Genomic DNA, 23,617 nt, shown 5'->3' with positions numbered 1-23,617 from the left:
TTCCAGTGACAAAAGAACAAGAGCATTTGAATAGAGAAAACAACCTTCCCCCCCCCCAAAAAAAAAAGGTTAACAAATATTAGTTAAATTAAATTTCATTATAATTTTTTTTTTCCCAAATTGCTCAGACCTAATGAGCTTCATCCCAGACTAACCTAAAGGTTTGGCTGATGAGATCTAGAGATTTTACCAGCTGTTTTGAGAACTACTTGAGAATGGATAAGGCATTAGACATCAGATTTACCTTTCTTTTATTTTTTTAAATACATGAAAGGAGAAGGAAGGGAATTAGAAACAGCCAGTTTAACTTCAATTCCTGGAACAAATTAAGAAACATTTGTAACTATATGGGAGGTAATTACTAACATCCAGTAGGCATTGGTTGTGAAAAAAATCATGTCACACCAATCTAATTTCTTTTTAGGACATGGTAACAGGCCTTGTGGAGAGAGGAAAGACATTAGATGTTGTACAACTTCACTTGTGTAATGCACGTAACGTGCTTTTATGTGCCATAAACGTAGAAAACTAGGGAAGCAAGACTTCAATGCAAATAGGTATAAAACTGGTAGGAACACTGTTTTAGAGATTACATATCGATATTTCACTGTCGGTGAAAAATACTGTTTGTATATTGAGATGTATAATAATGATAGCATGCATAATTACCCTTCCATTCTACCGAAGTGGTTGTGTGCCCATTTGTGGGTTCCACATTGGGTCTGATTAAAGAAAGTTCAAAGAGAGCAATGGAAACTATGGGAAGACTAAAAACCACCATTTACAGAAACCTACCAAAGGCATGGGCAGTGATGGCAGATTCTAAGCACCTTCCACATCAGAAGTCTCCAAATAATAACAAATACATTCTTACAATAAACTAAAGATACATAAGTAGGGACAGCCACTGCTTTTATTTTGCATTTTAAGGTCAATTCTAGTTTATCTACAGGGGAAAATTAATCTTTTGCATGACATATGTTTGAGTCAATAAGCCCAAAATGATTAGATGCTATCTTGGCAGCATACAATTTTATGCTGTATTTTATATAAATATGCATGTATATATACAGACACACAAAACAACATAGGTTGGTATTTCCTCAGAATAAGCCTTGTGTGTTTATATTTCTTATAACCCTCCTTATTTGTGCTGAACTATTGATGGTCAGCCTAAAATAGCTGGATGAGAGAAAATTGTGGCCACATACGCTGCACTCTGGTATAAGGGCTCACACTTCCCGTTGACAGGAACATCCCAAATCTCTAGGAACAGTTTCTGCCTCGTCCCCAGAGCCCTGCATGGTTAAAATCTGCTGCTTAGCCCTAACACTACATCAACATTCAGCTCATGAACTCAGAGCTATGAGAGACCTGCACGTCCTACAACTTGCAGCTCTTTACCCTGCTCTCTCATTATCCTGGTCTCCATATCCCCTCCACGTTTTGCAATCTGTTACATCCAGCAGGAGTCATATTCTTGAATTTACCATTAGCAGTTATTATTAATAAGAATAAAACACACAGGTTGTTATGGTAATCTACTTTTCAATATTTCTGGACTTGCAACAATGCCCCTTCCTCTCCCCATCGAAGGGTCAGAGTTCCAGGTAGAAAATCTTTCCTTCCACACCCCCAGCTACCTCTGCAGTTAAAGCACTGCCTGCTAGCTCAAGCGTCGCCCCCAGCCTAGCTCTTTGCCCCTCTGGCAGCGCAGGACCACGGGTTTTGCCACCCCGAGTTATCCCCGGCAGCACCGAGCTGGAGACACCGCTGTCACGGAGGATGGCAGCAGAGTGCAGAGCATGGCAACAGCAGCAGCAGGTGGGCAGAGCAGAAAAGGCCAGATTACCGTCTCTGTGATTACTGTCATTTATCTCAAGTCAGGCAGAAAGCAGAGCATGCTCTGCCTTTGCTTGTTCCTTCCCCCTGTCGCTACAGAGCGATTCCTGAAAACACCGCACAGAGCTGTTAGGCACTTGTTAAGCATTGTTTTAAGCACCGAAAACCATCTCAGTCAGAGCAAGTAATTGCCCCTTACAGCAGGCAGACATCTCTCTCGAAGGCAAGTACTACGGGAAAACAGACAAGGAAGCTTTCAACGTTAGGACCAACTTGAAAAGCTGTTGGATTTTTACACATGTAGATATTTCTCTCCCAACACAATGGGCAGAGCGACATTTGAAATGTAAGCAAGACCTTGATCCTCATGGCTCTCCTTCCTGAGGCAGCAGGGCCGCGATGCTGTCAGGGCAGCTGTCTGCAGGGAAAGCCACAGGGAAGCTGCTGAGCGCCGGTGCAGAAGGGCCAGCGCAGGGGCGAGAGAGGAAGCACTCCCCTCCAACACTGGGATCAGTCCAGAGCATGCTCTTGCATCTGGTTCCCATCTTTGCTAATTCTTCTCTTTTCTCGCTGATATTTAACAGGGTAATATTCTGTCATAGCTAAGTGTTTTCAATTCTGGCTGTCAAATCTCTAAATGAAATCCATATATTCAGAAAGTATACAGATTTATGTATCAATGCTTTGTACAAAAATGTCATTTCTGAATCTTAAAGCAGACTTTCTAAATTTAGCCAGAAAGCTTAACACCATCACAAATACAGCCTTCATCGCAACACATACTTTCCCCCTCCAAAACTGGATCCAAACTTTGCTCCTTGGCCTCATCATTAGGTTAAGAACAGATGATAAAATAAGACTCAGCTAAAGCCCATGTCCATATGAAATATAAATCTATTCTGAGGCCTGAAAATATTCCATATGCCCTCATTTTCATCCCATTGGTCTTGAAGTAGAAGCAAAATTGAGAAGAGATTTGATTCTGGGGGTAAAGTTTTTCCTTTCACCATTAAGGGAGCAGAAAACTCCATAGCCCAAATGAGATTTAACAAGAGTTTACTGAATAAATCCATGGATCTCTTGAGGTTTTTTTTTTTTTTTTAATCACCCACTCAGAGGGGAAGAATAAATGCGTCTCAAAAGGCAGCTGCATGAATCGAAGTCGATACATATAAAAAATGGAGGTGTATTTAAATGTATTGTAACACTCATTTGTCTATCAGCTACCCAAAATTTCTGGAGCCGGCAGTTTCATAGGAAGGCTCATGAAGTCTATTCATCAAATCAAAACTTATTTGCTTCTGCAGTTTATAGTACGTTCTGCTTCAAAGCCAGGCAGTTAAGCTCACAATTAGACTATGAAGAAGGAAGTTCCTGGTAAGATAAACCATTCAGAAGTGACTGTTAACGTGTGTTAAGCATTGGCCTTTTTTAGTCAACAGTGTGAGTAGAGTGGCTTCACCTCACACTACCTATAACTGCTGTTAAACAACTTTTGGTTGCCTGTGCTATTCTGCCCTGAGGGCACACAAAAGCCCTGAGAAGATCATGGTGAGTTTTTGGTCTGTTCTGGAATTGGAACACATTCCCTTAAATCCTGGCTCTGTTGCCAGTCTTCCTCACCAGCCTGCTCTCACAGCTGGTACAATTCTAAGGTGAACAAGGAGCAAAGGTACGGAAGCTCACCTGAAGAAGCTCTAAGCACTAGATTGCCAGAGCTTCCCGGCTTATTTTCACCCAGTAACTCTTTTGAGCTTTCCAGGAACAGGACCTGAATGTCACCAGTCAGATTTTGCCAGACCAACCCAAGACCTCAACAGAGGCAGACTGCCCAGGACCTTCCTCTGTCCCCCCGCCTTTTGCAATAACCATCCCCTGGGCATGGCAGCCTCCCACGGAGACGCTGGTGCATGCAGTGGTGGTGGGCTTGCTCAGATGGCAAGGCCCTGTGCTCTGTGGGGCCAGACAGCCCTTGGACCACAAAGGCAAGGGGCAGATTCTCCCTCGGGCCCTGGATTTCACGGCTACAGAGGTCCAACTGTAACAGCAATAGCTGTGCCTACAGGTCTGTCCTGCTCAGCTCCTGTGGGGATAAGCAAGGGCAAGGTCCTGTACAAGCACAACACAGCCTGCACAGCTGGGCCAGAAAACCAAGGGGTTCCCCAGTGCTCTCTCATCTCACCCTCCTTCAGTGCCAAGGCTACCCCAACCCTCCCCTCACTGCACCGAGGCGGCAGACAAACACCCACCGACACCGCCTCAGAGTGGTGGCGGAGGCTGAAGCCACGAGGGAGAGGAAGGCCAAGCGACAAGGCCGCACACCGGGACAATAACACCAGGGTCCAGAGCGCTCACTACCCACAGACAGAGACAGCTCCCGAAGGAATATTACACCGCAGGGTGAGCAATGAGCCGCTGGAGCAATCGGCTGCCAAGGGGTCCCAAAAATCATGTGGAGCCATGGTTCCAGCTCTGCCTGCTGCTCCCCAGGAGGGTAAGGGCAGCCCAGAGAGGCACTGGGAGATCGTCCCCTGCCCCCGGAGAACCCAGCCTCCTGCATGCCCACTAGGCAGCACCGCCAGCTCCTGCCAGCCGCCTGATAAACCGCAATTAAAAGCGTGAGGGAAAATAACCAACAACCCAACACAACCACCAACCACCCCTCCGGTAACATATCTGCCTCCTCCTCGACATATTAACTCCAGATCACACAAGCTGCTACTTTCAGTCTGCATAAGATAAAAGGTGCGACAAGCAGACCTGAGGTTGCCATGGAGACCGAAATCTTTCCCAGTGCCATGGTAACTGACTCCAGGATGTGCTATGAAAAGCTCACTGCATACCCTAGTTGAGCATTTTCGTATTTTTAAACCAATTAACTGAGAGTTCAGTTAAATTAGTTTCTGTTTAAAGAAAGGCGCTGTCAAAATGGAAGATACATTTGTTGGGATCTTGTGCTTAGCAAAACAGAAGAAAACAAAACCCTAGGGATATTACTAAGGTCTGTTTGATTGTTTTTGAAAAGCCAAAAGCCTTATCTTTTCACATAAGAAAATCAATTTTTATATATTTATACTGAATTATAGGGGTTGAGCAGTTCTAAAACAGCATCCCCTGTGGCTCTGTCTCTTGCATTTCCAAGGCTCTGACATCACGAGAAGTTTTGAATGGACAAGAAATAGGCTTCAAAAGGAGAAAAAAAATGTTTCACTGCAGCGTTTAAAATAAACATCAGAAATCTGTGACAGCAGCTGGACATGATACAGCAGGCATCAGCTGCACATGTACCCAGGTGAGTGAAAATGGGAATCCTCAGTCAGCCCTTTGACTGTTCTATGCCTTGGTTTCCCCAGCGTTAATAGGCAGTGGCTGTTCCCCCTCTCCACTGCACACTGTGATATCAAGGACTGAAAACTTCAAGATATCAGGTATTTCAATTTTCTTCTTTTCTTTTTATTTTGAGCACATGCATCACAAACATACGCTCCTTAACCTGGAGCTCTCTGCACGTGAGGCTGCTACTGCTGAACCTGGAGCTCACACACACGTGGAGCGAAGGTGCCGTTGCTTCAGGTTAGTGAGCAAGGAACATAACACAGCTAAATCTTTACCACATGAACAGAAGATGGTGAAAGGGAGCAGGCACAGGTGAAGTTCTAACATGACAGTCATACATCCTCTGGGGCAATGCTGAGAAAGCTCAGCTATGCCTGGGGAATTCCTGCCACAGCCACATGCAGCATTTGCGATGCTGTCTCAAAACTCCAAGGTGAACAGAGCTCACCTTACGAGCCTTGTTCCCCCGGGTGGCAGAGTGCTTCCCAGAAAAGTCTGCTAAATCAGAAATTTGTTTTAAATCCAATTCTTGTATTTTGGGGGTTGGAAATCTGGCCTTTGGAATTGAGAAGAGTTGTGAAGAAATAAAGAACATGTTGTTCATTTGGGGATGTAGGTGGCAGAGCTCTCCTACTGAAATCATGTAAAAGACTGTCCTCATTTGACCCAGTTGTAAATGGATACCTGGTCATTTGTGCTGTGGACTGAAAGCTGGGCAGGCGCAGCAGCAGTCCCAAAGCACTCCACAAAAGGAGAGCACAAGCCTGATCTTGTGGCACTTGGAGGTTTGCCTTTTACTTGCTAGCTTGTTCTTCAAGCTCGTTTTTACCCTAGCAAAAGCTTCAGCGAGAAATGTCTCTGGGATGCAGGAGTCAGTACTGCACAGCTGCTCCAGCCTGCCAGCAAGTTTCATGAGAGGGGCCAGGTAGAAGGTTACTGATCCTCCAAGTTTTAATAAATATGAAAACTGTCATTGCTAATAAACAGCCTGTAACAACTAAGAACATCTTCTCAGAGTTTAAAGTGAGCAAACTCGGCTTTCTATATAAGGCAGCTATTGCATCAGGAGAAGATGTACTGGGTAAGCTTAAAAAAAAGAAAAAAAAATAAAAGAAAAGAAAGAAAGAAACCCACCCTAGAGTCTATCTTTGTTCACAACTAGTACTTTTAATTATACTGAAAATAAAAATAAAAAATCCCATTGCATTAAATACAGAGAAAGGTTATTTCATCAGAATTAGTTTAGGTTACATTCCTGTCGTATCACAAGAAGCCACGCAGAGAGAGAAAGGGACCTCTTACACAAGAAAAATACAAGACAGATACTACAGTAAACATGTTGCAATCACCATGGAAACACACTCCTAAAGTTTTTGACAGGTATTTAAACAGCGAGAGTCTGGGCAAAAGGCATCCAAGAGTACAGGCTAGAATTCATAGGTCTCCTTCCTCAAAAATAGAGTGAAGGCTTGCTATGAGATAAACATTATGGACCATCAAAAAGGAAAAAAAAAATAGGTGGGTAAAGAGTGCCAAGGAAACAGATAGAAGATATTTTGATGGCAACTACTGGCAAACGCAGCATTGGCTGATCAGCAGCAGGAATCCATTTCAGAGTTTTTTCAAGAGATGCTAAAAATACTCGCAAGTATAAGATGCCAAACCAGCCAGCTAGTCAAGGAGAAGCAAGAACAAAAGAGGAAAAATCCCAACATGCTAGATGCAGCTTATGAAGAAGAAGCACAGAGAAGAGAAGGCAAACAGAGTGAGAATGCACTCCCATCTCCAGCTCATGCTCTGTCCTGCATTATATTCAGTGCATAATTTATTTAGCAAAGGCTTTTTTTGTGTTTTTTTTTTTTTTTAATACTTCACTGAAAGTAAAACTGTAGAATAGCCTTTTGATGTTAGAACAGATTCTGTAAAGAGGTTCCACAGTACAGAGACAAGTGGTCTAAATACAGGGTTTAACCACAAGGCCTAAATACACTTAAATGTAGTCTTATCTCACCAACCTGTACAGTGTAAGTCCAGGGCAAGTTTCAGTGGTTATCCTCAGTGATGCACATTCCTAGTTCTATGAAACGAGTGAATTCTCATTCTGTGTGGCTTTCCTTTTATCTGTCTAGGATGCTAGTGAAGTTTGTCTTTAATCAAATTGCTAACCCAAATGATTAATAAGAGATTTAAGCACGTCAGGCTGAAGTACAGGTTGAAATATTGGCGGGGAGGACGGATCTGTGCTTTACTAATGAACCTACAAAAATCAAGTCTTATTTTGTACTGTAGATAATATTTCTTGAGACTCAGAATTAAATAACAGACGGAGATAGATGAAATATGCCTGTCCCTGAAAATAGCTACCCATTCTTCTTTATCATATTATAAAGTCGAATATACTCTTCTGAAAATATCCTGTGTCCTGAATTGCTGTAGCTATGTGGGGAATTGCCTGCAAGTTCTTTGTGTACTATGAATGTTCTTGAAGTGGAAACTTTCCAGATGTAAGATAAATGACCAAAAAGAGATTAATAACAACAACAAAAAAATAATCACATCTCCATTTCCTCCTCTCCTTACTAAATGCAGTGCTAATTGCTGGTCAGGAACAGCTGGACGAAAGCACTACTGACTTTGAAGACAGAAAGTTCACTTTAGAGTACTGTGAGTTTGGCATTGGCAAATGCTGTCATAACAAACAAACAAAAAAGCCCACTACCTGCACCTTTGTTTTACCCTAAGGCAATCTCAGAACTTCCACAGCTGTTTTTTGACCAGTCAAGAACCCCATATTTATGCCATTTGAGTTTCTATGCTTCTTTATTCGTCTTCAAAATACCTTTATATTCCTCAGAAATACTACTGTCAAAACACTCTAGCCTCCTTAGAAGGAGGCAACTTCCCAAGTTATTACAGGTAAGTTTGTTCCTTGGGATCTCAACCATAAGGAAATCAGTGGCAGAAGCAACCAACTATAGTCTCTTCTGAGAGGACCCTATTCCTGCTTTTTTTTTTTTTTTGACAAAATACCTCCAGGTATGGTCTGCCTCCCTTTACACCTGAAATCTCCCTAACACCTGGGTGCTTGGTCAGGCATGAATAAGAGTAGAATTTCCCTTGCAGCTTTTCCATCAGAATTACTGACTTTACTGCTCTTTCCTTTTCAGTTACTCTGACATTTTACCTGTTTACATTAAATACATGTTAAGAGCTGTATCAACAGTAAAAGGGCAGCTAGCAGACCCTTGTATTATGCATCAGCAATCCCTATCACCACTTTAAGCAAGCAAATGAGCAGCATCAGCTAAGAGAAATAACAGACTTCCCCTCATCTTGGGTAGAAAAAACAAAGGAATGCGCTGCAAACTGTCATCCCAGAAAGGGGAAGAAAATTTTCTTGCAGGTCTGTTTGGTTAAAAAAAGAAAAAATACCACCTCCAGGTACATTACCACAGAAAAATTGTCATCCTGAGCTGCTCCCTTCAGAGCCAGCCGGAAATTAGTCATGGGCAAACCACAAATACCTTGAAGGTTCAGACAGGCATTCACAATGTCTGATACTTATCATAATCTCTTGAGTCGGCAGAATGGTCTTTATTGTGGTTTCTTGATGCTTCTGCACAGAGATATGAAAAATATGAAGCATTACGGCAAAAAAGTGGTCGAACGTTTCTGAATGACAAAAAGAGTTCCATCTGAGTTCTGTGGGAGGACTGCAGCTAGATCTTCTTTTATCTAGACCGGCTAATATATCCTAAAGTACTTTCATGGCAGGGCAGTTTGGAGCTCTTATAAGTCTTTATGCAACATACACTATCCTAATCAGATTCGAACCTGATCTCTCAAAACACTGAAGTACCATTTTTTAATACAGAAAAACAAAAAATAAATGCCCATTTGTATGTGCATTGGCAGAGAGATTTCACTGAGTTAATAAAAAGGTGGGGAAAAAAGTGTTCACAAAAAATCAGTGTTTTTTTCTTTTTAAATTGGGAATAAAAATATAGTGAAATAAGTCTTATAGCAGTAAATCAAAAGAAAGGATCGCTGCTGTGTGCAATGCACTGCAGCATCTGATTATAAGAAAAACGAGAAATAGTCAGACTTCTACAGCCTACAGCTCAGTGCACAGAGACACAAAAGTGAATATAATAATAACTGTTCTTATTACACCATCCACATACTAAACTTCACCCACTGGACTATAGTCAAAACATTACTCAAGCAAAAGAGGCTTCATAGAAACATACAGCATGGGCACATTTTTTCCATGGTTTATTGAAACTGTAGCAGCGCTCATGGATCTGAGAAATGAACTAAAACTTTATGTGAAATGAGGGGACAACTGGAAGTTCAGAGCAATACTGAAGTGATGGGAAGTGGGGTGGGGGGTGACTCTAACCCTAATAGGCCAGTCTCCTAGACAGAAATATTGATATGTATGCTCGTAAGAGAAACCTGTATTATGAAGAGGAATGTAAAAGCAGAGAAAATGCAAAGACATATAGTAAAACAGGAATAAGGAATAAAAGGAAAGAGACAAGAGCTATCACAGCAGGCCAATCTTTTCTTAAGAAAGTTTCTCATATAAAAAATTATGCTCTATTTCTTGTACTGTACAATGGAAACAAAAAATGTTTTGCTGAAAACAAGCAAAAACAAGTTTTTCTGATTGCATTACTGGGTTTCTAAAGACATTCCCTCAAAGAATTCACAGAGGAAGAGAGACTGACAGTATTCTGAGCCACACACAAAAAAAAAATCACACAATATTTAACTCCTTGCACTAAATATACTTGCTCACCTAGTTTGGTATCTCTGCACCCTCCATTTACTTCTTGCAAAAGATTTGTTAAACTTACCTGAAAGGAATTTTTTGAGGAGGGATCTCTTGCTTTTTGGGGAAAAGCCAAAACATTTTAAATGATTCTTTACCTAGAAACTGCCTAATTTGACGATTTTACATGGAAAGGTCAGAAGAGCAATGAAAAAAAATCCACACATCTGAAATACAGACAACGTTATCTTCTGTGTAGTTCTACTGGTAAGCTTGCCAGTGCTGAGTGAAGTGTTGCAGGTACATCCTGAAACCCATTCCACATCCTCACAGTTTAAAACCATCATGAAATAAAGTCAAAACTTTTCTCTTTAGGATCTAATATTTAATTTAGGAAGCAATACTCCAGATAATGGCACAAATTTAGAAAGAGATGTTGCAGAAGACAGCAAAACCAACTTAAAAAAAATAATAAAGTATCTTTGAAGAAATTATTTGCCTTCACTGTCATAGTACTGTTTCTGATAAGTAGCAAAACATTCAAACAAACAAACATGTGGTAGCATCTTGCTGCTATTAGGCATTTTTCCCCAAACAATGACAATGATGCTTCATTCAAAACGTTGGTGTTTTTTTTTTTTCCTCTCTGAATCACATGATAAATTAAAAGAACACATTCACTACAGACTTGTATAAAATCAGAAAGAGAAGAAGTAGGCTGCAATATTGCTGAACTGCTTAAAATACAATGGTGCAGTTTTTCCTCATGTTGATTTAACATGTGAAGCTCAAATAAAGTTATTGCAAAATGAACAACACACCCTGCCCTATTGGACTAGCAAAATGAAGATAAACATCTTGATACTAAATGCCTTTGCTGAGAAAAGAATGACCAGACTTTGCTTCCAAGCACCAGGAAAAGTTTATGAAAAACAGCAGGAAAAAAACAGAGTCTATGACAGCAAGCCAGCATGAGTTTGTGCGTAAAAAACGTTTAAGAGCTTTTAGCTCCTCGAGCAGTTAATGGTCCTGTGTCCCAACTTTGTGGGTGTTTTTTCACGTTACTAAAGCAACTTGCAGTTTATTGAAAAGTTCAAAAATTCAAGTTCCAGAAGAGGGCTGAAAAACACGCAAATCAAATATTTTGACACCAACTAACTCCACGACAAACTGCCGAGAGCTTGATAGCAAGAGAGATTGAGAGAAAGTACTAAGCACAGGTTATTTTGACTACAAATTGCTAAACTAGTGTTTCCTTCAAAGACACAGCTGCACCACGTGGGACAATTAAGAATAGTTTTGTTCTTGAGCTTAAATTCTGCAAGTGTCAGTGAGATTATCTAGGAACAACTCGGGGCAAAGTTTGGTTCAGGCAGTTTTTACTTCAGCTGTCTGTATCCAAAAGGCATATTTAATCGTAAATCCACATCCATCCCTACATTTGTTGTACAGGAAATCCAAAAAGAAAAACAACAATCTTTATTGTATTTGAAGTATGCAAAAACAGATGCCACAGACAGTTGAGTAACGGCAAACTCCTGCATTGTTCAGGAAAATTTAATTATAAACAACCCAAAGACCAATTTAAGCACATGTTTTGATTTAAAAAATAGGGATAAAAAAAAGATATTCTTCTTGCTACCTTCTTGCCTGAGGCCACATTATCTAGGGTAATACAATTACCATCTCAGGACTAGAGTTGATCAGAAGTTTTTATAATTACATTCAACCCTCACAAATCAAGTGCCTTCTTCTGGGTTTGATGTTTGGTTTTAGGTTTGAATGTTATGGTGTTATTGCTGTGATAGCCTCCACACACACCTCCAACCCCCAACTCTGTTTTAAACATAATTGCTATTAGGTAGTTTCTTCTTTCTTCCTTTCTTTAGTCCTCATCACTACGAATCCAACCAGCTAGAAAATCCTATATGTAGCAGAGAGACTCTATGTACGGTTGGCTTGGGATTACTTTGTCTCTTTTCCTTTGTCTCCTTTGATCAGTAACATTTTATTGAAAAAGCATAACTCAGTATTATAGACACATAGCACAATGATGGGTTTTGAAGGCTTGTCTCATCACCTCTGCGATTATGGCATTACTTCTACTGACCCACAGAGTCATGGGATGGCCAAAATACATGATTTTCTGTCCTTGAGTTTTCCTTCATTATTTAGCCCTTCGTATTTGTGGCTTTTACTTCTAGTGCTTAAGCACTCATGTCATCCATATAATTCCCTTTTATAAAGGGATATCCATGACCAGTGCTCCTGGGCCAGGATCATGCATTGCCTGACCTTATTAATGAATAAAGAAAATAATCAGGCAGCTTCCTTCAGTTCCAAGCAAACATTGACAAAGTCCACACTAGTTGACAAGTCCACAGTAAGAATGGAAGACTGAATTGAATCCGTGATTTACAAATAAGGGGAACAACACCCCCCCCCCGGCCCCCCCCCCATTTATACCAGGTACCAAAGTCAGAATTGGAGAATACGAATGGAAACATCAGACTGCCTTTGACTGCTCCCTGGTTCGACTGAGAGCCAAGGCAAGAACAGCTTGGGAAGGTCCAGGTTTTAGTTTCCCTGTGAATTGCTGAGGTGCAGATCAAGTGAAAGCAAGTTTATGTACTTATCATGCTTGCTAACTCAGTTTTCCAGAACCAATAGCATATCCTATTTTCTTATGCCTGCAAATTGGTTCATATGAGAACATATGTACCTCACAAAATGGTTTACTACATCGAGCAGATACTATAAAAACACAAAAGAGAGGGAATTCTTGGCTATCATAATGGCCTGCACTGGAAAACATGCCTATAAACCAAGAGGACAGATAACTAAATCTGCCTGTTAGAAATCACTGGAACTTCCCCAACACACAGGGCATGCGGGACTTGCCAGGTTTCTAGAACAGAGAAAACAGATTTTCAGCTCCCTGAGCCAAAGTTTTAAAGCTATTGAGAAGACTCAAAGAGCTAATAGTGCCAAGTGAGATTTTCAGACACAACTAACCAAGTAAGGCACACATCATCTCCCATGCCCTAGCCTCCTTAGGCACTTCAGAAAATGTCATTAGGCGCATATCTGCATTTTCAGATATGTATGGTTTGGAAGTCTGGTCTCCGTTCTCTGACAATTCAACCTTTTATCTACTTGTTGCCTACTTGTGCTTACACCTAGGCTTTCACAACAAATGCAGTAGATTGTTGACCTTGGAAAAGGGATCCTAGAAAGCTATTTTTGCTGTCTTTTAAAGGAGGAACTAAGCACAGAATAATACCTTTGGAAATAATAGACTGAACAGCATTTTTTTCTGTTTAACCAGCACAGCCATAGATTATAGGGAGTTTGGTTTCATTATATAACAACCCATCATTGTTCCCTAATACATTATCTCATCAGGAGGTCCCATTTCAGAGAGGCTACAAAGACACACATTTCTTAATAGCAGAGCTAAGTGGCGCCATGATCTAGTGGATTAATTATATAACTGGCAACTAGACTTTCCTGGTTTTAATACAATTTTAAATATACATCTTTACATAAAGCTTTTGGACACCTAAAAAGCACTTTAAGTTAAGAGATCTGTATCTAGCTGCTTTGCAGAAAAAACGATCATGTTCTTCCTTAGGAGCTCCATTTCTTATATTTGCATTCACTGCAATCAAATATTTGGGACATCAGTTACTTGAAAAGCATACAAAAAACACCTCACAAATATCAGATACGGAAGCAGGAGCTAAAATCTATGAAGTAAAATTAGATATTTGATAAAGTTACTCATAAGGAAAAGAATAAGCGAAATTAAGTTGAATCCTAAAGCGTTCTTACTATTTTTTTCTTCAACAGTAATTTGTCCGTAAATGTCCAAATAAAAAGGAATTCTATCAAAGTTACACTCATATGCTGAGGGGAGTAAAAACAGTGATTCTCGAGACCTTCATGTAGCGCTTTTCCTTCCCTACCTGGAAAAGCTTCACATTTTTTGTTATGAAATACTGTATGAGATTATGCATTTAGCACATCCTTTTAAATCTTCTCCATATGGTACCAATCACTCCACAAATACAGACCATGTGGCTATCAGGATTTATGAACAATGTGTGCAGACTGTCAGACCGCTGAAGTGGATTCTGAAATAAAGCATGGTAGATAAGTAGATCCCATACACATTCTTCCCCAGGCTTGTACTTTTTCTAAGATTTTTATTCAAGCTCTGCTAAGAATCAATGCAGAGAGGACTTTTACTCTTCTGGAGTCAGAGCACCTTATCAAATTATCCTAAATGGTTTTGCTATAAAATTATTTTAGTGCTCTAGACAAGGTTTCATGCTGGTATTTATGAAGGCTTACAAGAAAATTTCACTTTTAAATCAATGCTATGATTTACCTTTGCATATTGAGAGTGGAAGAAAATACAGAATATAGTCCACTAATTTTTACAAAATCAGTGGTAAAGCCAACCACAGTTACAAGAGTCGATCCAGTTTTGAGATCTGAAAGCTTTCATCTCACTTTTTTCTGACATACTTCTTATACCTTTGCTGATTCTGTTTATAACCTCTCTGCTAGTGTAGAATGATGAATGTACTTCTTTCACATCTCTTCTTGTTGCCTGCAGCTTCCATTTTGTTCTCTCCGCATTAGCAACTGAATAACAATAATTTCATTCATTGACGCATATGTCCTATCTAGACAAACTTATGAAATGAAATCAAACCAACAACTCTGATGGTCAAGGTAGCTGCTGCCAAACAGTCCACAGCAATCCACATTCTCCTGCTTTCCCTAACTCACAACCAATGCTTGCATATTCATGACAAAGATCATCTTGTCTCCTACCTAGGCATAAATTAAGCCTGAGCTAGATTTTAGATCTGACAGGAAAGAATCATTTCCATTCCACCTGATTCTAATCTCATTTGCATCAACTTTTCACTAGTGTCCATTCTACTATTTTATTAAGGGTGTTTTTAATAATCATCATTATAGAAAAAAATCAGGAACTTACATTTCAGGTTTGAAGACCTTGCATCTTAAAACATTTGCACTTCTCTCTAATTCTGTCTATATTAGTAAAAACCTGGAGTAACTCCAGCTGAAAACTATTGACTTTTTGTCAAGCAAATAGTGAAGGAAATTTAGCAACAACTTCTTTTTCTCATGTAACAGACTGCAGCTCCAGTAAAAGAAAACAGTATTAATGGTCGTAACTGTAAATTCTAAAATCTTTCATCTCTTTCACCATGGAAAAGTAGTTATATTACATGATAAAACTATGGAAAGCAGATGCTTTTCCATTTAAAGACTGAATTGACATCAATCAAGTGATAATGAAACTTCCAGAAGACACTTTTCCCAGATCTAAAGAGTACTAGCACAGCATAGTCAAGAAGAAAACTACGATTTTATTTTTTTTTAAGCGAGAACTTTGATTATCTCAAATTATTGATGTTAGGATTTGGTGCTAAATCTTGCACAATGGAGGGGGGGAAACGTTGGCTTAAATGGAAAACCATCCCTCCTACAGAATCATTTTAGATAGTTAAGATTACAGACAGTATGAGTTACAGGGTTAGTAATGTAATTTGAATAAAACTTAACAATTATCTCTGAGCTACAGATTGTCACAAAGTAACGCTTGATGGACAGAAGAGAAGAGACATAAGTGATAATATTTAATAGCAAGGAATCCTCTACTTGTCTAATATTTGAAAATAATCTATTAGGTCATCCTTCCTTTAAGCAGATATATTGGTTCCTGTCATTACGATTCCAATCTCTTCCTTTTAGACAGAGAATAGTTTGTCCAGGGAATCTGTGGGTGTTGGAACAGATCCAGGCTGGTTGCTACTGAAGGAGCAGGCAGCACACGTGCAATAGACCACAGACCAAAGGACCCAACCGATAGGGTCTGCCCAAAGGAAGAGGAGGAGAGAACAAGCCCTAGCCTGAGGTCCTACCCCTATGGCAGAAGTTGGAGTCCATGCCCATTTTTTTTTTCTCCAGATGTGCTCTTAACATGTTCATTTTTTTAACTTCTCCTAAGTTGTGCCACCCCGTCCTTCCCCCCCGCCTTTTGTTAATTTACATTTGGCTATGAAAGCTAAGGGTCCATGTCATTGCCTTGACGGGAGTGCAGTACAAACTAGTGATGGCTCATTTCCATAAGCTTTTCTCTCTGAAGAACTTATTCACAATATGCAAGATCTTCTAGCCCCCTGAAAAGCGTTCCCCTACCATTTTTTGCTATGCCACATCAATATCAAATATTGAAGTTTGTTCAGGTATAGAAACAAGAACCCTTGCACATCTAACCCTGTGCATTCATACTGTTTTTCCAAAGTACAACAGTCCTGAGCTCACTATCACTACTTCCTCAGCCCTTGTTCAGTACTATGCTGACAAAAATACATAGCTCTTTTGAAGAGGTGAGTTTAGGATCACTCATTCACTGGAAAAGTGATTCCAATTTGACTGCTTTTCCAATTCTGCATTACTGCTCAGGATTATTACAGACAATTCATTCAACAAATTGAGCAGTTGTTCCGAATTGTATCCCACAAAGATGACAACATTCACACTTTTCTCAACTGTTCAGTGTATTTCAAATCCATGGATTACTGGTTATCCACACATCTAATATCAACCAACTTGTGTTGTTTCTATTCCCAGATGACCTGGAATATTAGTATTATAAACTAGTTACCCAATGGTAAATTAATCTTTTTTTTTTTTTCTTCCTGCTTCTACCTGAAATTATCACATTTAAAATTAATTTTATCTCTGAATCCAAGATTAGTTTTTTTTTTTTTTCCCAAATAACCTTATGAATAAAATTTCACTATTAAAAGAGTTACTAGCTTTATTTAATGCACCTATGAAGATGTACAGTTTAGGGATGAAGATGATACTCTGCAAAAGAACTTGTAAAGAATATTTCTTACTGTTTTCCCAGCTTTAAATGTTTGTTTTTGCTTAAGTCTGTCTTTGACATGGGCATTGTTATGATTTAAATAGCTTTGGTTTGAGATTGACTGATGGATCAACAGGAGAACATCAACAGGTAGACAGATGAGGGCAACAATTTTGAAATTCACCAGAGGATTAAGTGTCGAGCAAAACAAAAATGTGACCGGTCTCAGTGTAAAAGCCCAGGGGAACTTCTAATATTCCTTGTATCAATTTCATTGTGTTGGAACGTGAAGTCAGATGACACATTTGTGATGAGATGATAGACTGATCGACCACTCCTTGAAGAAATGACCATGCATTTATACAGAGCTCATTTCCTTTCTCTTTATAGCTTATGTTGACAAGTCATCAGAAATGGGCATCCATTGGCTCAAAGCTGAAATGACTGCCATCTTTAAAGACACTTTTCATGAGACGTGCCATATTACAGAATGTATGTGCCAAAGGGTGTATACAAAGCACAAAAGTTCCATTTATGGGGACAATACAGACATGCATCACTGACTGTTGTATAGACCCTTCTGTCGGACTTGCACACTCAGCAAGATCTTTCTGAAAATGCTGGCTCTGATTAGTCTTCTTTACAAAGGCAATGCTTTCTAGAATTTTTGCTGAGGGGGAAGACAATTGAAATTTAGCTGAGGCTTATCCAGTGAAGTCTGGATCTGTGTTCCCTATTGTTATATATGTGGGAAAATACTAAACTGGGATGAATTTTGTCATACATCTCGATGCCTCCAGCAGTGAAAAACTTGGATGTACCAACTGTGTTGTTAAGAGCAATCTCTTTATCTCAGCCTTTCAGTTTGGACATTCCTGCATTACCGATTGCAGAGCTCACTGTACTGTTGGAAATAACACACAAGTGACCACAGGACAGAAAAGGAATGGCTCCCGAAGAACACATTAAGGATAGACAGCTCCAGAAATGCAGGCAGTTAGGACAGGTTTTCTTGCTAGTAATCTCCTTGTCACATGGAAAATATTTGACTGAAAATAAACGATACCCCACAAGTCCTAAGAGAGCTTAACAGGTAATATGGGCATTACAGGCATCAAACTAAAAATTAAATTAAAGACCAATTGCTTTTATTTTTCAAAGACAATTGGACTATTTTACCACAAGTTAATTCAGTTCTGCTTCATTTACAGGCCACTATTTCTCTAAATAGAGAAAGGTAATAGCTCCACGAGTTAACCGTACAAATCACTTCATGAGCCTTGTCTTGAACCACATACAAAGAGGACTGTGAGCATACTAAACTTTCACTCAGCGTGGAGTGGATGGTGGAGAGGATGTGGAGGTTTTCAGAACTTCTCTCTAAATATACTGATATTAGAAGATGCTTTTCTTTTGCAACCCTTAGTAACCTACTCTGGGGGAAAAAAAAATATTGGATCCTAGAGATTCATCTGCTTTCTTCATCCAAAGAGCGGGTAACTTATTTTTATCCTATGGCTTCTGCTAAAGTTGACCAAGAGGCAACCAGGTGATGCTTTTTGAGTTCCCCATTGGTCTAACGAGACCTAAAATCAGTAATGTAAAATTAGTTGTCCTCTGAACAAACATGACACCTCTATGAATTTTAGACTCTTGTGATTTAGGTGGCTTTAAAACAATGACCTTTGAGTAATGGTATACTTGTTTCATTCCAGAACTGTTGAACTGCCAAAGGATTGATACTCCATCACTAAGCATTCTAGAGTGGATTTGTATCTAGCATTTACTTATTAAACTTGATCCTCAGCTCAGAATCCACCAAATTTTATAGCTGGTTCAACATTCCTGCCATCCTCAGGTAAACTCTTAAGAGGCTGGGGCTGACCTGAAATACATTGCAGAAGGAAATGTGAGGACCACATATACCCTTTTGTCTTTGCTGCTTTAACAGAGTTTGCCCTTCCCAAAGAGCCCTTTTTCAGAAGATAAATTTAAGCGATTATGAAATTCTCCTCCCTGACCCACACCCCTTTCTCTAAGCTTCTTACGTGTTCCATCTTTTACTGTGGGAATAGTTATGTCACAGTGAGAGGATTGTGTGTCCTAGAAATACATTAACTAACCAATAGAGAAAGGATATGAAAAGAATAAGAAGGGTGACAATCTAGCCCTTCTCATATACAAATAGCGTAGTAAGTAGCAATTTTGGGACAAGAGTTTCCTGGGAAAAGAATCCAATGTGAAGGGTAAAAGGATTTCTATTTATACATTATGTTTCCATTTGTATTGTTCACGAAGTATGAAACCTCCTTTTAAAATCTATGTCTCCTGGTGTCTTGAAGAAGAACAGACTATTCCTGCCTGTCTGACTCATGTATCTCTGGGCACTCAGACCTTCTGACTCATTGGATAGTCAAAAATCTCAGATTAACAATAGTGCGTGGCTGCTAAAAATAGGAACTGTAGACTCTGGACTGAACATAGACAGAAATAAACACATTTCTTCCGAATATGTGCAATCAGTGAAACATGAGCAAAACTGTGAGCTTTATGCTTCTATCCTCGTATTTCATTAATTTTGTTAGAAAACAAGATAGATTTCAAACTGCCTCTGCAATTGTTTCAAAACATCAGTAGAAGAGACATCTCAAGAAGCAATGACTATGTGTCTTTTTGACCTGTACACCTGGAAGTAACTTGATTGTGTTTAAGAAAGAATGCCTGGACTGACAATACAGTGGTACCTTACCCTACCACTAAATCCTCAGTACCTTTTACAGGTCTTTCAGAATATATGTTCGAATGCTCAAACATATGAAAAGCATCTTTACTTAAGTCTTCAGAAAAACACACTAAAGAACATCTGTCTATACAGTTTGTATATTTCACTGCTAATCTTTTTAAGTGATATGACCATTATGATATAAAGTATGAAAGCAAATTAAGCATCATAATCTGGAAAACAGTCCTGCAAAATTTCCAAGAAAGTTCATCATGAAAGGCAAAAAGACAATTCAGACTACCTTTTATCCTGAATCTGATGTTGATGCCAAAACTGATAGTTAACTAACTTGTCCTTCAGCATGATAATTTTGTATTAGTATTTCTAGTACTCTCACTTTAATCAACAACAAAAAAGTGACCCACCTGTATGACAGAAATTTTACAGAATTGAAACTGCAATTGCCTCTGAAGTGATATCATGAAAGAATTCTGCCCAGAGTTTGGGTGCATGATCAGCAGGAACTCTTAAATCTCTACCTTCTGATCTCCTGCATCATTTTTTTTTCCTCCTCATACTAGTTTCAAGAATACTGAAGCTGCTAACATGCTCCTATCTTGTAAAAAAAGAGAACCCACGACTGACTTAGAAATTACTATTACCAATGCCAAACAATATCTAAGCAATCAAATTCATGGATGAGAAGGCTGGAGAATGACTTCAAATCATGAAAGAACGCAGAAGAATTTAAGTCACTTCCAAAGAATCCAATCAGATTGCCAGTCCCGGGAACCAAAATTTTAGGCATTAAAAGAGATTTCAAAAGCTGTCAAAATTCAACAGGCAGCAGTTCTTTAATCATGTTTTAAGCTGTAGCCTCAAGAAACAACAAGAAAAAAAAAATGAGCAGAAAAACTCTTCAGTCATTTTAACTTTTCCTTATTTTATCTAATGTAACTGTTCGTACTCGTGACTGCCTCAGTTGGGCAAGCCTTTCTTTTATAAAAAATAATTCCACATTGTTTTGAAGAGTCTATTTTTTGGCTGTAATTAGAAATAATGCTCTATCTGGCAACCCATTTTTGCTGGTCCCTGGAGTAGTGCTTTAAAGGAGGCTAGGCTAGAGAGTAAGAGAAAGAATGTGATCATGCATGGCCAGCAAGCTGGAAAATGGATATTAAAGAAAAGGTGGAATAAAATCCATAGAATTCTGAAAAATGAAATAAGATTGGCAGGGATTAAGGTGATTCAATGCCAGAAAAGGGTTCTGCAACCCAATTAGTCCAATCTTTGACTGCTTTCTCAACTCCTGTCAAGTCTAGGCAACAATGCAATGTAAAAGAGTGCCGAAAACTGCCAAAAATTATCAGAGATTGACTAACAGGCTGAAATCACTTCTATTCAGTGCACCACTGAACTGGCTCTTGAGAGATGTAAGTAGACAGCTATTTGGACATAGAACCTTTGGCAACAGCATCAGTTATTGTATTTATGTCACAAGTAACAAAAAATGAGGTGCTCCTTCTTGGAGTGCTGATCTACCCCAGACAAGAATGTCACCTTCATAAAGAGTGTTCATAGTTGATTAGAACATCAGCTTTCCATCATCTTTATACGGAATTTAGGTTGAAACTATAATCCTGCTGAATTAACTCAGAATTTTATCAAAGAGACTCAAGGAATTAAAATCTGGGAGTTAAATCTTGCTCATTCTGTCATAGTCCATGTTAGAACTTGAGCATGTGATCTCATGTTTTGAAACTTCCAGGGGTTCCATGTTTCCAAATGACATTCAAATAGACCTCTCTACCCCACCCCCAACACACAGACACAGTTTTTGCTGAGAAAATTTGGAGATTACAACCAAGAAAACAAGACGAGGTACCTCCAGAAATTACTAGATAGCACTATTGATCAAATTTGTCCATTTTATATTAGTCAAATGAAGTGACAAGATGATAGGAAAGAGACAGGTGCAGAGGTCCACAGAAAATCATTCATTAGTTATTCACAGACAAACTGATGGCTGGAAACAGCAAGAAGTACTATCATTCTGCCAACACAACTTACACCGTATTTATAAGAAGTTTGAGCTATTTCCTATCATCTTCTGCCTGGGCCATATATCGAAGGCTTCTGTTACAAAGGGCTTGTCTAAAGATGTATTACTATAAACAAATAAGTTGAATTCTTGGTTTCGTTTCAGTTCCTACCAGACTTTATCCATACATCACAGTCATCGTTATTGCCAAGTGGCCTTCTTCCTGGCAATCTTAGCAAGAGACAGACGTCCTAGGCCAGTAATGATACTTTCTGTGTGATTTATGTTGAGGCAGTTTGCACTATTGCATGCTTGTCCTGGACCCTTCTTCTTATTAAAGCACATGTTCAGCATGAAAAACTCATGTCAATCACCTCTACTAAGCCAACGTGAAAACATACATTTCAAACATTTTAATCTTTAAGAACTCTTAAAGAAAAAAAATTAGTTTAGAATGAAGTCTTCTTTGTAGTTACCACTGTTTAAGACTATAAAGCAAAATATTCACAAAACACACTGTTGCGAAGACTAGATTTTCCAGAGAACATCTTTGTAAAAGTATTAAAACAGACAATTAAATTAAGCACACCTTTAGTAATAAAAATTCAAATGTATCTATGAAATTATGAATCTCTTCTGAACAATAATCAAAAGCAGCTAAAGGGGTTCACATGTTGATAGCTATAACTAGGTTCTATATCAAACATAATCAGTGCATAGCCCTCAGGCCAGATCTTCCACATTCAATGGTTCAGACTTTCCCACATCCCAAGATTATTAAACAGCTCCTGTTGTCTTCATTTGCATCAAAGTTTTGTAGCATTTAAGTATAGCATTTAATTTGGTGTGGGTTTCTTTTTTTTGCAAACTCTCTCATTAGCTTTTGTGTGTTTCATACAACTTGTTGTTTTTGGTTTTTTGTTTAAAAAAAAGACACTTGTCAGTACACCCTTTCTGAAGTCCAAATCTCTGACTACACCAGAAGTTGCAGCCATGCACCTTATGTAAAATGTGACTGGTACATTGTTAAGGATGAAAGCAGAACATAAGCAGATTCTGAATTTCAGTGGTGGTTTTCTTTTTTTTTCTTCCTCTTTTTTCCTGTGGTGAGATGACTAGACATTAATGTCTAGTGTCAAAAATTAGCAACTCTTGACAAGAAGCCCTGACCATTGCTCAGTTACCTTGAAAACCTTACAGAATTAGAATCTTTCTGCTGCTTACCTGGACACGCAACCAGGCACAGCTGGTGATTTACTAGCGGTTATGAATCACTACACTAAAGCCAAAGTGATCTATATGTCTCTTTTGGAGGAATCATGCTAAAAAATTAGGAGAGAAGTAGTCATTTCTCCCTTTTCAGGGCTTGTGGGGCTACATTTGGAACACAGCGCCCAGTTTTGGGCTCCCTCCCAGAGATCCAAGAGAGGTGTTGACAAACCAAAGCATTCCAGCAGGGTGTTAGTACGATGCTCAGGGGGCTGGGGCAGATGATGTACGAGGTGAGGCTGACAGAACTGGGCTTGCTCAGCCCACAGAAAGCTAAAGGTGGGGAAGTGCGACGAGATCTAGCTACTGCCTTCATCTGCAAGCGCTCAATGGGAGTGGGGAGAGACAGCAAAGCCAAGCTTTGATCAAAGATACACAACAGGACAAGAGACAATGGAAACAAAATTACAGCAAGAAAAACTCTGATTAAAGTGATCCCCCCACACATGCACACACTTCCCCAGGATTTTCTTCTGTGGGTCATATGTTAAAAGCTAGTAATAGTAATAGAGATAAGCCATTACTACAAAATCCAGATTTAAATGGTCTAAATAAATACATGATATTTTCCTAAGGTATGGGCAGTGATCAGATAAAGTTCTCACACCGGCATTGTTCTACTGAACGAACTGACTAATTTTGGCTCACTCATGCAGTCTAGAGATGCTTTCATTTGCATCCAAGTTTCAGAACTAGCCAGCCTTTATTATT

The 23,617-nt window shown here is 39.3% G+C and overlaps 1 protein-coding gene and 1 long non-coding RNA gene across 31 annotated transcripts in view; one reads left to right on the top strand and one right to left on the bottom strand.

The window, feature by feature from the left end:
• Positions 1-23,617, bottom strand: part of CACNA1C (calcium voltage-gated channel subunit alpha1 C) — a 482,661-nt gene that overhangs the window by 256,576 nt on the left and 202,468 nt on the right. The window lies entirely within an intron of this gene.
• On the top strand, positions 4,706-7,109 carry LOC106030934 (uncharacterized). The gene is made up of 4 exons (XR_001204031.3): positions 4,706-4,843; positions 4,985-5,134; positions 5,306-5,415; positions 6,013-7,109. It is a non-coding gene; the product is annotated as an uncharacterized lncRNA (long non-coding RNA).

This window comes from Anser cygnoides, chromosome 1 (genome assembly GCF_040182565.1).
Source record: "Anser cygnoides isolate HZ-2024a breed goose chromosome 1, Taihu_goose_T2T_genome, whole genome shotgun sequence".
Lineage (NCBI taxonomy): Eukaryota > Metazoa > Chordata > Aves > Anseriformes > Anatidae > Anser > Anser cygnoides.
The sequence above is the reverse complement of the archived record's forward strand: the minus strand, read 5'-3'. Positions and strand labels throughout refer to the sequence as shown.